This window comes from Manis pentadactyla, chromosome 17 (genome assembly GCF_030020395.1).
Source record: "Manis pentadactyla isolate mManPen7 chromosome 17, mManPen7.hap1, whole genome shotgun sequence".
In the NCBI taxonomy this organism is placed as follows: domain Eukaryota; kingdom Metazoa; phylum Chordata; class Mammalia; order Pholidota; family Manidae; genus Manis; species Manis pentadactyla.
In genome coordinates, this window is record NC_080035.1 from 19,621,228 (window position 1) to 19,635,908 (window position 14,681).

The following is a 14,681-nucleotide window of genomic DNA, read 5'->3' on the forward strand; positions in this document are numbered from 1 at the left end:
AAATATTTATTTTTCTCTATCTCTCAGTTATTCAAAGTATTTAAGCTTTAAAAGCATGATGTAAAAAAATAACATTGTGGTGCTTTTTCTTATCTACTTGTGTAAAAAATGAAGATAAATTTCATAAAGGTTTTATAAGTACTCTGTGCATTTTTCTGATTAATCATTTTCCATTCTGAATATGATATTTGCATTAAGAAATATAGTTTTTCTACATATTTCCTCCAAGTCATAAAATCTCAATGATGATGCACTTCTTTTCTTCTTTCAGTGTTCTAATCAAGGTTTTCCTTCTCCAGACATATAACTGAGTTAGTTAAAAACATATTTGCTTACTGGAACAAGCAAATATTTTTCAAAAGGAATATGGGAAAATGTAAGAGAACATTTCCAAGAAAAATTCAAAATGAAAAGCTTCTCCTTGTCAAAAAAATCCCACTGGCATTTTTCAAAGAACCAGAAAAAATAATCCTAAAATTTGTATAGAACCACAAAAGACCCCAAATAGCCAAAACAATCTTGAGAAAGAAGAACAAAGCTGGAGGCATCACACTCCCTGATTTCAAACTATACTAGAGATCCCAGAAATCAACCCACACTTACATGGTCAATTAATATATGACAAAAGAGGCAAGAATATACAATGGCAAAAAAAAAGTCTCCTCAATAAATGGTGTTGGGAAAACTGAACAGCTACATGCAATAGAATGAAACTGGGTCACTGTCTTGTATCACAAACAAAAATAAACTCTAAATGGGTTAAAGACCTAAATATGAGACCTGAATCCATAGAACTCCTGAAAAGAAACATAGACAGTAAACTCTGAATGTTGGCATTAGTAATTTTTCTCTGGATAAGCAAAAGAAAAAAAGCAAAAATAAAAGTGGGACTATATCGAACTAAAAAGCTTCTTCAGAGCAAAACAAATCATCAACAAAATTAAAAGGCAATTTACTAAATGGGAGAAGATATTTGCAATGACATGCTAATAAAGGGTTAATATCCAAAATATATAAAGAATCATTCAACTCAAAACTAAAAAAAAATAATAATCTGATTAAAAAATGAGCAGAGAAACTGAATAGATGTTTTTCCAAAGAAGACATATAGATGGTCAACAGACACATGAAAAGATGTTCAACATCATTAATCATCAGGGAAATGCAAATCAAAACCACAGTGAGATATTACCTCTCATTGATCAGAATGGCTAGTATCAAAAGTTCAAGAAATAAGAAGTGTTGGCAAGGATGTAAAAAGGGAACCCTTGTGCACTTTTGGTGAGAATGTAAATTGGTGCAACCACTATGTAACACAATATGGAGATTCTTCAAAACATTAAAAACAGAATGGAAACAACCTTAGTATTCAGATAGATAAATGTATGAAGAAGATGTGGTTCATATATTCAAAGGAATATTACTTAGCAATAAAAAAGAATGAAATCTTGCCTTTTGTGAAAACATGGTTGGACCCAGAGGGTATTATGCTATATGAAATAAGTCAGACAGAGAAAGAAAAATAACATATGATTTCACTTACATGTGGAATCTAAAAACAAATATAACAAATGAACAAACAACAAATAGATTGAGAAACATGGAGAACAGACTTGTGGTTGCCATTGGGAGGGGGCCTGGGTGCAGTAGGTGAAGGGGATAAAGAGGTAGAAACTTCTAATTATAAAATAAATAAGTTATGGGGATGAAAAATACAGCATAAGTAATATAGTAATAATAGTGTAATATACTTGTATGATGACAGATGATTACACTTATTGTGGTGAGCATTTCATTGTTTTTAATTGTTGAACCACTATGTTGTACACCTGAAACCAATCTATTATTGTATACCAACTTACTTGAATAAAAAATACACTCTATATGCATAAGCCTTATGGTTTCCTCTAGTTTTATTTTTAAAAATGTTTCATAATTTAAAAGTTTATATTAGAATTATTTCAGAATCAATGATTATGAAGGGTAAGTTACAAACCTAGCAATATATCCCACATGTAATTTACTGGTATGTTTGGCAATAGAAGTTTCTTAGAAATAAACAGTTAAAACTTCCCTCTACATTTCCAGACAAGTAGCATATGGAAAACATTTTTAAAAGTTAGAATAATACAAAATATTTTCTATCAAGAAAGTAATAAGCAGACTATTATTATAATTGAGCACTTTTTAACAGATAAAATTATATTACTGCAGAACCAAATCAAAATTATCCTTTCAGTAACTGTTTCTAGAGGCTCAGCAAGAAGAAATATATTAACTGTGACATGGGAATTAAAAAATAAATTGATGCCCTTGTCAATGCAGAATAACTACCACAAGACACAAACTCCATTTACTTAACTGTATACAGGCTCCCCCCATACCTTTCACAGAAAATTCATCAAAATTAATAAATATAATAATTTCCTACATCTGATTTAATTTATAAAATAAATGTATAGAATTTCTTGAATGAATAAAAATTAGTACAAGTCGGATAAAAGAAATTTTCAATGAAGGACATTTTCTAGTATCTTAACATTCAACTGTGGAATAAATTTTTCATTTCTTAGATATAATTTCTTGTGTGTTAAAATCAAGGAAAAATATTACTTATAATTTTTTCCCATGAAAACAATATAATTGCATTGTTAAGAAACCCTTAAAATTAACAATTTCAAAATATTAGGTGTCTAAATCCCCTGATGAATGCCAGCATTACTTTTAAGGCCATCAACATTTCTTTATTTATATCATTTACTAGAATGTGCATTCATCAGCATTTGATTAGTGCTGTCCTAGATGACCAACATAATTTTCTACTTATTAAGTACTCAAATACATTATTTGGCTGCTTTTGAACAGAGACAAAATATACACACTATGGAAATAATTTAAGAATTATTATTACACATGGTGTGAGGATGAATTTATGTGTAAACTTGACTAGTCCACTGCATCCAGATATTTGGTCAAATACTACTTTAGATGTTTCTGTGAAGGTATTTTTTAGATTAAATTGACATTTAAATACATGGATGCTTAATAAAGCAAATTATACCCCATGACATGGGTGGGTCTCATTCCATACAGTGAATGGCTTAACAGTAAAAAGACAGACTTCCCCAAGGAGATAAGAATTCTTCCCAGCAGACTGTATTTGGCTTTGAGGTACAATCTCAGTTTTTCCCAGGACCTTCAACCTGCCAACCTACCTTGAAGATCTTTGACTTGCTAGCTTTCACAACCATGTGAGCCACTTTCAGAAACTCTGTGTTGTGTATCTTGTATGCACACACAAACATACACATGTGTATACAAACATAACATATGGTGTTGCTGAAATAATTAAGGCACCAGATTATATACATAAATTACTATATTTAACTATCAGACATGTACACGTAAATACAGACAGAGAGAAAGACCTATCTGTTTCCCTGGAGAACCTCAACTAATACACATGGTATATTCATACTTGAAAAACTGCAATTGATTTTAGAATTAATGTTATATGAATATGTCAAGGATTTTATTTTTCCATTGATACTTAACTTCAGTACCAACTTATCCAGAATAAACATGGGGAAATATGTGATTTGAAAATACCAGGTTTATTTTCAGAGTGTTAATCATGTAAACACTATCTCTGATCAGGGATGTTTCAGTCTTTGAAAGCATTTTTTTGGCAGTAATATTATTGGGAGATAATATTAATAAATTCCCTTCTTAAAGCCATCATACAATTTGGCTTTGCTTACCTAATTGGAGAAGAGGAGCAAGAATTTATTTGCATTCTTCCCAATATAGAATTGACATATATCTATTTCATAGTGAAAATAATAATATTTATTCATCTTAATTCTAATTCTAGATGTGTATTAGTAAAGTTAAAAGTGAAATAAATAGGTAATTATATTTCCAGCACTTCTCTCTGAATAGGGAAGAGTATGTTTAATTTGGTTTGTTTGTTTATTTTACCTAGTAAGATCCTATATTTTTGCAGTTAAAATGCTTAGGTAACATACTGCAAAAAATCCCAGACTGTTGAGTTAAATGCGTGTTGAATCTTTCTAAGTACTTTTGCAAATAGTAATAATCCCAGAAATGTCTCTTTAAAATGAAAGGGCATAATTAGTAGTTGAAAAGAACAAAATCCACAATAAGAAATGATAGTATCACCTATATAGAGTATAATAGCAGTTGAATTACTTTTCACACTGGATAAAATAACTGCCACATGGTTAATGTGTGACTTTTCAGTTTCCCTTTACATGGTGTTGCTGAAATCATTGTAGCCCCCGATGCTCATCAGATTTCTCTTGGTTTTCTGAGTATGCAGCCTATGCTCTTCTCCTCTGAACTTTCCCAGGGTGTCTGTACTGGTTAATGCTCAATCTTTCTTTCCATAACTTTCAAAATTCACAGGTTGCTTTTGTTTCCAAGTTCCTAATGCTATTGTTAAGTCTTTGTTCAGTCTGTTCTTGGTTCATTTGGGCTGCTATAACAAGAGACAACGAGTGGGCAGCTTAAAAATGAAGGAAATTTATTTTTCCCAGTTTTGGAGTCTGGAAGTCTCCATTCAGGTCCAGCATGGTCATGTGAGGTTCCTCTTCTAGGTTACAGTCATCTCTTTGTAGCTGCACATGGTAGAAGGGCTGGGAAGCTCCCTGGGGCCTTTTCTAATAGAGCACTAATACCATTCCTGAGGTCTCCATACACAGGACCTAATCACCTCCTAGAGAGTCCACCTATTCATACCATCACTTCGCAGGGTTAGGGCTTCAACATACAGATTTGGGGGGAGACATATATATTCAGATCATAACAAATGAGATTGGACCAGTCTTTGCAGGCACCCTACATAAAGAACTATGGTTGAAGTCTTCTCTTCAGTGCTCACTAGTTAAGCAAAGTTGGACACTTTTATAACTCTCCAGGTCATTACATTCCTCTCTAATATGGATTTGGAGACATCAAACTTATGATGTAGTAAAGAATAAATGTGAAATGTTTAAAAGGTTCTTTGTAAACAAAGGAAGGCTCAATCAATATATTCACTATTTTTTATTTTTCTGGGTGTAATGATGCTTTGAGACCCCAGTCTACTTCAATACACTTTTTTCTTTTCCCCTAACACATTCCCACTCTTTCACAACTAGTTCTAAAAGCTGTCTATTGGCAATAAAGTTGTACTTCATTTAGATATTGCTGCTTGTTATTTTAGACCCACCCTACAAATTACGTGAGCCTAAGGTGTATGTACATTTCTGTAGAAATTGCTGAGATTTTTTTGTGGAACTGTGAAATGGATTTTTATGAATCCTATCATCTTCTATATTACTACAGTAATAAGAAAATAAACTCTCTAGTTTCCATGTATTTTATTCATATTAAAAAAATTTTTTCCCAGATCTCCATTGATTCTGTCTTTATACTGATTGTTAGGTATTTTCAGTCCAGTAATAGAGACTGCAGAAAATTACCCACAATAAAGATTCCGTTCACACTGGAAATATTTATGGATTTTCTAAGTATGTTGATAGCCTGTGGATTTTGGAAAAAAAGGAAGGCCTTCTCTGAGTGGTGAAAACGGGTGAAATCTGCAGGGGGTGCCAGGCAGAGGTGGTCATGAGGTGCCTGCCACAGTAGCTCTCATAGCATAGCTGATTTGGACAGATATCCCTGGCCATTCTTCCTTCCTCCTCGCTGTCTCTATCAGTATGTCGTAGCTACACTGGACTTTGGGTGGGGTGAGACCTAAGTGGGACTTCTGTGTGGTGCCCCAAAAGGCCAGGGAAACTGTTACTCACCCCAGTTCTTTTCCCTGTGAGGGGACCTCTTGAAACTGAGCAATGCAGGCTTGGGGAATGGGATAATGCAGGCAAAATGAAGCCAGTCTTCCTGCCCCAGTGCAGCTTCTCATGTTTTTTTTGTTGCACTATGTTGCTGAAGTTTCTTATGTAGATTCCAGGGCTCTCCCAGAGCTGTTTTTGTTCCAGGATCTCTGTGTAATTGTTTATCTTTTTGCAGAGACAGGGGCCAGGTACCGTATCCTAACTCAGCCATGTTACTAATGTCAATCTGCAGATCCTAAATGCATATTTCTTCAGATAAAAAGACATACATGATTTTGGTGATATCATCTACAGATTTAAATTATGTAGTTAGTATAAATACCTGCCTGAACCTTAATGTAAACCTATTTTAATATACATTGCTATGTAAATAACTTCCTAATGCCATATTTGCGAAGGAAAACTTTCAATTTTGACTTGCAGAGACTAACCAAGAGCCCTCAAATTGAAACTCTCAGATCTTAATGCATGTCATTTCAAGGCCCGATTGAAGATAAGACTATTATATAAAAACTAGAACTTTGTCTCTTTCAGATGTTCCAAACTAGCTTTTTCTCCTGTATAGCAAAAGAAAAAAAAGTTGTCTGAAATCTGGAACAAATTACAAATACATAATCTTTTCCCACTGCAGAAATTTCAATGTTAAATAAATTAAATGACTCCAAATTGCTAGTGTTCTCATTTTTAAGCTATTTATTTCTACATGGTGTCTACCTATAATCAACAAACTACCTTCAAAACTTGTCAACTGTCCCCTTCCAGTAGTTACAATAATTTAGAACCACATTTGATCTAAACTGATGGTGAATTAATGTAGCTTCACAGGTCCTAAACTAAACTGACAGCTCAATTACTCAGTAACAATCCGTCCCCTGACTTATTCTTTTTGCCATATTTGGGACCAAAAAAAAAATGAAAGAAGCATAATTCATGTACATCAGCAGAATTATTTCCTAAAAACTGTTGTGCCTTCCTCCTTTCTTAGGAAGCATTAGCCTGAGCTGAGGTCTGTCTGTCCACTCTAAAATTCATACCAATTGCACAGTGTTTTTCCAAAGATTGAATAAAATGGCATATGTGAAAATATTTAGCACATGACCAAGAGCACTGTATTCATGAAATTTGGATATCTTCATTAGTTTCCCATTTTCATCTCCAAGTCATCCATACACATTTCTTATTAGCAGGGGATCTTTCTTGCTGATGTACCTATTCCAGGTTTTCTTCATATATTTGCTCTTCTGTTTAGATTATTTCAGTCAAATCAGAAAATTGTTGAATTCTGCTAAAAGATAATTCTTTATGTTAAAATGTACAGTGTAATTCTAACATTAATTTTTACTTTTGCTATAGAAATGACTGTTGAGTAATGCACATTTTCAGCTTAGTATATTCACTCTTTGTAATTTGTCATTTCAGCCAATTGTCTAGGAAACAAACACAGTGAACTGAAATATGTCACCTGCCTGAATTTCGTGGCAAGTTGGTGACAGAAGGATTAAAATTCACAACCTCAGAAATTCAGTGTGGAGTTTAGCACATTCTATTACAACTATACCAGAATGGAAGATGGCAAAAAACAAACCTAAAAGAACAACAAGAGAATATCTCTGTCTATTGTTGGTGAGTTCTAAAGCATAGCATTGCCGACTGTGGGGATAAGTTGCCCTACTCTGTCAATCAGGCTGATGGAAGTTGATCCTCTCTGAGTGGTTTTTCTGCCTTTTGCCTCTTGGGAGAACCTCTTCCTTATCTCATCAGTGAGATCTATGGATACCAAGAAAACATACTGTCCAGTGGCATATCCTATCCCAGAGGGGTGATTTAACTACTACTTTAGCTCAAACCTTACTCTGAAGCTCCCTTTGGGTGAGTTTCTGCCCTAGGGCATAAGGTCTGGAGAAAACAAATAACAAGGAAAATTTAGTTTCTTAGTTATTTGGTCACCACCCAGCAGACTGTATGGTTAAGATGAAGAAAACTTGAGCTGTGTGCCAAAGAAAAATTGAGGGACAGAAAAATACATCAAAAAAAAAAACAGACAAAAGTGGCATTAATTTTCTGTAGTTTAGACAGAAGCCACATATTAAATAATATATCAGTCAAGTAATAAAATCAATAGTTAGCAGTAACTGCTCTGTGCTAGCAAGAAAATGGGTGTTTCAAACTATTGTTGAGAGGTTTCTATATAAATTGTGAATATTACAGTTGAAAAGACAAGTAAAAGAAGAGAATATGAAAAATTGTCATAAGTCTTTAGGTATATTGTGCAGTTACTAGAAAACATTAACATATTACAGATCATCAGAAAAATAACTCAAAATATAATTCAATTAACAAAAACAAACACAGCCTTCTGCTATTAGGATTAATGCTAATTTAAACATTTGAAATCTTTCCAGCCAGACTGAAGTTTTCAACAGTTTCCTAAGGAGACAGGGAAGGAAAAGGGAGAAAATACATTGATTAGGTTTTGGAGGAATGATAAATTACGACAGGGAATCACCAGAGAGCAGTCTAAAAGGTACTCATGTGAAGAAGCATAACCGGGGACTGAGGAATCTAATCAGAAGGGAGGAAGAGTCCCTTAGTTACTTGGGTAGAGTCAATGTGACTCGCCCCATGCAGACTCTAAGATACTAACAGAAGTGATAATCAGTAAGAACAAATAGTATGTTTAATAGTGTTCTTTAGCAACTACAATGTCATTATCGATTTCTTTATGATGGGAGAATTACTTTTAACTTGGTTCCAAAGCAAATCATTATATTTAACCCATACTTGAGCACAGGAGCAAAACTGAAGCAGATAATGGAAATAAAAAACTCCTTAGAAATGAGATATTTTTAGTAACCATAAACAGGCACTTGAAGAATCACATTAGTGGAAAATAAACTACCATAGCAATTGGTTAATTATGGTCTCTATTATACATAAATTTGACTGAAGGTACACACAGCACCAAGACAATCTTTGCAAGAACTAAGTTCCCAGACAAAAGGAAGTGACAGCTCCTACTAAAACCATGTTACAGACAGAGTGTGGAACCCAGACCAAGTTATCACCTAAAAATGAAGCAAAACCTAAATGCAATCTGAAACAAAACTGCAACAATGTCCTTAGATAAATGGGGCCAAAAGTATGCTCAATCCTCAAAATGAGCTAGTGCTATTTACTAACAGAACAAGTAACAGAACCCTACCTCAGTTTTGTTTTATATATCCTTCCATAACTGTATTACTCTTACTTATTTTGATTATTTTTCAGATACTCCTCCCATTGTCTTATCAAAAATCTCTAGTTAAATACACAGTGAATGAATAAATGAGCTAATGAATGAATAGTAGGTTTTCAGCCAGTGTTATCTTTACATTCTCTATTCATATTAACTAAATAGAACCAGATGATGCAGCATGAACTTACAAGCTGAAACAAAGTTTGTGTTGGCCACTGGCACATGTACAAATATTTGTGCCTTTTTTCCTATGAAAAATATTTTTCACAGAGGAAACTTTTTCTTAAGTAATACCACGTGAGAGTCGATCCACCTTCTTTGTCATACTACACATCCAGTTATCACAATATCCAGTTTCTTCTTCATTCTCACATGCTTCGTTTTCCTCTGTTCTAGTATTTCCACTAGTCTCAAGTTAACCGAGGTCCCTGTCATCTTACTTCTAAACTATTCTAAGGCTCACAAAACTGATATCCTTATATAAAATCTACCTCCACTTTGCAAACAGTTTAACCTTCTTAAACTCTGCTTTCCCACCTCTTCACTGTTTCAACATCTCATTGCCATCAGCCCATTTCTCATAGAATTGATACCAGGTTCTTGTTCATGGAGTGGAAGCATGATCTTCGCAAACACTTAAGGTAGGCAAGCAGGAGAAAAGGCTTTTATTCAGAGAAAGGAAAGTACAGAACTCCCAGAGTGCACTGGGAGGGGACGAGAGTGCCTGTGTCTAGGCTTTGTCTCCGAGTTTATATCTCATATTTAACTGAGTTGCCTGTTTTCTATTCGTTCCCGCCTGAATGATGGCTATTGTTTCAATCAATCTCATTGAAGGTTGTCTGTATTTCTTAAGTTAACATGTTTATGTCAAAATGTTCCTGTGACTTTAACTGAAAGCAAAATATTTGCTTAACCCTTGAATTTCAGAGAGAATTTCCTTGTACATTGTTGCATTGTTCCAACCTCAAGCATCCTATTTTTGTCCTTTCCTGAACCCCTTATCTTGCTCTAGACAGGAGCTGCCCCCGGGCTTTTCCCTGTCTCAGAATGAAGTACAAACACAGTAAGGAATCATTTAATGTCACATTGACTTATCTCCATACTTATTTTCCAAGTTACCCCTTTTATTTAAACTAAACATTCACATTTGGTAGTTAACATATGTTACGTGGAACTGTTTCCTATCTGAATGACTAACCCAGTTTTTAAATTTTAGTTTTAAATATCACTCTAATTGCAATCTGGAGAACAAATTAGAGAGAAGTAACTGAAAGTAGGAAAATTATTTACGAGACAAATACAATAGTAGGGAAGAGAGATGAGCTACGGCAGTGCTGGTGAGGGTGAAAACTAATGCAGTAAGGCAGCTCAGCTGCCAAGGTATCATCATTTTCTTTGTTCAACATTTTCCTTCTGAATGCATACATTTCTTTTTTTTTTTTCATTTGCTTGGCTTTCTGGGTACTAATCACTAATTTTCTTCAAAGTTCTTCATAGAAATTATAAAACCCTTGTTAGACACAGGAGGTATGCACACTAGATAACAGGTTTTGTCTTTGTTTTTTGGTGCAGTGGGAAGACCTACCTCCTCCTGAGCCCCATTCTCTAACTCCAATCTGTACTGACCAATATCCTGAGCCAGTACACTGGAGATTTCCTGTCATGTACAGGATAAACTATTTCTTTTTGTTTTATTTGCTTGTTTTTTTTGAGAGCTTGCATTTATGAAAATGCTTTATTCTCCTCTCATACTTGATGGATGATATAGGAAGTTTGTAAACTATAATGTTGGAAATTAATTTCAAAAGATTTTCTTTACCTCCCAACTTTCAGGGTTTGATAAATAAACACCATTACTTAACATGATTCTCTCAGAAATCGCTCTCTCTCTCTCTCTCTCTAGAAGCTTTTAAGATCATTAATTTTTCTCAGGTGTTTCAAAATTTTGTGGCAATTGTACCTTAATATGTGTAATTTCAAAATTCATTGTCCAGGTATTTGGTGTGCTCTTTGAGTCATTCCATTTCCCTCAATTTTGAGAAATTTTCTTGAACCACTCATTTTATAATTCCCTCCTGACCAGACTTTCAACTTCCCTGTTTTTTTTTTCATTAAGGTATGATTGATATACACTCTTGTAAACGTTTCACATGAAAAAAACAATGTGGTTACTACATTTACCCATATTATCAAGTCCCCACCTATACCCCAATGAAGTCACTGTCCATCAGTGCAGCAAGATGCCACAGATCCACTTATGTGCCTGCTCTGGGCTACACTGCACTGTTCTCCCTGTGGTCCCCCACACCATGTGTACTAAATATAATACCCCTCAATCCCCTTCTCCCTCCCTCCCCACCCACCCTTCCATACCCCTCCCCTTTGGTAACCACTAGTCCCTTCTTGGAGTCTGTAAGTCTGCTGCTATTTTGTCCCTTCAGTTTTGCTTCATTGTTATACTTCACAAATGAGGGAAATTATTTGGCATTTGTCTTTCTCTGCTTGGCTTATTTCACTGAGCATAATATCCTCCAGCTCCATCCATGTTGTTGCAAATGGTAGGATTTGCTTCTTTCTTATGGCCAAATAGTGTTCCATTCTGTATATGTACCACATCTTCTTTATCTATTCATCTACTGATGGATACTTAGGTTGCATCCATATCTTGGCTATTGTAAAAAGTGCTGCAGTAAACATAGGGGTGCATATGTCTTCGTGAATCTGAGAAGTTGTATTCTTTGGGTACATTCCAAGGAGTGGGATTCCTGGGTCAAATGGTATTTCTATTTTTATTTTTTTGAGGAACCTCCATATTGCTTTCCACAATGGTTTAACTAGCTTACATTCCCACCAGCAGTGTAGGAGGGTTCCCCTTTCTCCACATCCTTGCCAGCATTTGTTGTTCTTAGTCTTTTCAATGCTGGCCATCCGTACTGGTGTGAGGTGATATCTCATTGTGGTTTTAATTTGCCCTGATGATTAGTGATATGGAGCATCTTTTCATGTGTCTGTTGGCCATCTGAATTTCTTCTTTGGAGAATTCCTCTTCCCATTTGTGAATCAGGTTATTTGCTTTTTGGGTGTTGAGGTTTGTAAGTTATTTATGTATTTTGGATGTTAAGCCCTTGTTGGATATGTCCTTTACAAATATATTCTCCAATACTGTAGGAAGCATTTTTGTTCCATTGATGCTGTCCTTTGCCATACAGAAACTTTTTAGTTTGGTGTTGTCCCATGAGTTCATTTTTGCTTCTGTTTCCCTTGCTCCAGGAGATGCATTCAGGAAGAAGTTGCTCATGCTTATATTCAGGAGATGTTTGCCTATGTTGTCTTCTAAGAGTTTTATGGTTTCATGACTTACACTCAAGTCTTTAATCCATTTCGAGTTTACTTTAGTGTATGGGGTTAAACAATAATCCAGTTTCATTCTTGCATGTAGCTGTCCAGTTTTACCAACACCAGCTGTTGAAGAGGCTGTCATTTCCCCATTGTACATCCATAGCTCCTTTATCATATATTAATTGGCCATATATGGCTATTTTATATCTGGGCTCCCTAGTCTGTTCTATTGATCTATGGGTGTGTTCTTGTGCCAGTACCAAATTGTCTTGATTACTGTGGCTTTGTAGTAGAGCTTGAAGTTGGGGAGCATAATGCCCCCAGCTTTATTCTTCCTTCTCAGAATTGCTTTGGCTATTCAAGGTCTTTTGTGGTTCCATATGAATTTTAGAATGATTTTCTCTAGTTATTTGAAGAATGCTGCTGGTATTTTGATAGGAATTGCATTGAATATATGGATTGCATTAGACAGGATGGCCATTTTGACAATATTAATTCTTCCTATTCAGGAGGACGGGATGTGTTTCCATTTATTGGTATCTTCTTTAATTTCTCCTAAGACTGTCTTGTAGTTTTAAGGGTATAGGTCTTTCATTTCCTTAATTAGGTTTATTCCTAGGTATTTTATTCATTTTGATGCAATTGTGAATGGAATTGTTTTCCTGATTTCTCTCTTTGCTGGTTCATTGTTAGTGTATAGGAATGAAACAAATTTCTGTATATTAATTTTGTATCCTGCAACTTTGCTGAATTCAGATATTAGTTCTAGTAGTTTTGGAGTGGATTCTTTAGGGTTTTTTATGTACAGTATCATGTCATCTGCAAACATGGACAGTTTAACTTATTCCTTGTCAATCTGGATGCCTTTTATTTCTTTGTGTTGTCTGATTGGCATGGCTAGGACCTCCAGTACTATGTTGAATGGAAGTGGGGAAAGTGGGCATCCTTGTCTTGTTCCCGATCTTAAAGGAAAGGTTTTCAGCTTCTTGCTGTTAAGTATGTTGTTGGCTGTGGGTTTGTCATAGATGGCCTTATTTATGTTGAGGTACTTGCCCTCTATGCCCATTTTGTTGATAGTTTTTATCATGAATGGATGTTGAATTTTGTCGAATGCTTTTTCAGAGTCTATGGAGATGATCATGTGGTTTTGGTCCTTTTTGTTGATGCGGTAGATGATATTAATGGATTTTTGAATGTTGTACCATCCTTGCATCCCTTGAATAAATCCTACTTGATCATGATGTATGATCTTTTTGATATATTTTTGAATTCGGTTTGCTAATATTTTGTGGAGTATTTTTGCATCTATGTTCATCAGGGATATTGGTCGGTAATTTTCTTTTTTTGTGGTCTTTGCCTGGTTTTGGTATTAGAGTGATGCTGGCCTCATAGTAAGTGTTTGGAAGTATCCCCTCTTCTTCTACTCTTTGGAAAACTTTAAGGAGGATGGGTATTAGGTCTTCACTAGATGTTTGATAAAATTCAGCAGTGAAGCCATCTGATCCAGGTGTTTTGTTCTTAGGTAGTTTTTTGATTACCAGTTCGATGTTGTTGCTGGTAATTGGTCTTTTCAGATTTTCTGTTTCTTCCTTGGTCAGGAAGAGCCTTCCTGGAACCTTCCTGGAAGATTATATTTTTCTAGAAAGTTGTCCATTTCTTCTAGGTTATCCAGTTTGTTAGCATATAATTTTTCATAGTATTCTCTAAGAATTCTTTGTATTTCTGTGGAAATAGTGATTTTTCCTTTATCATTTCTTATTCTGTTTATGTGAGTAGACTCTCTTTTTTTCTTGATATGTCTGGCTAGGGTTTTATCTATTTTGTTTATTTTCTCGAAGATCCAGCTCTTCTTTCATTGACTGTTTCTATTGTTTTATTCCTCTCGATTTTATTTCTGCTCTAATCTTTATTCTGAACCTCCTTCTACTGACTTAGGGCCTCATTTGTTCTTCTTTTTCTAGTTTCATTAATTGTGAGTTTAGACTGCTTATATGGGATTTTTCTTCTTTGCTGAGGCAGGCATGTATTGCAATATACTTTCCTCTTAGCATGGCCTTGACTGCGTCCCACAGATTTTGTGGTGTTGAATTAGTGTTGTCATTTGTCTCCATATACTGCTTGATCTCTGGTTTTCTTTGGTCTTTGATCCATTGTTTATTTAGAAGCATGTTGTGAAGCTTCCATGTGTTTGTGGGATTTTTCTTTTTCTTTGCGTAATTTATTTCTAGCTTCATACATTTGTGGTCTGA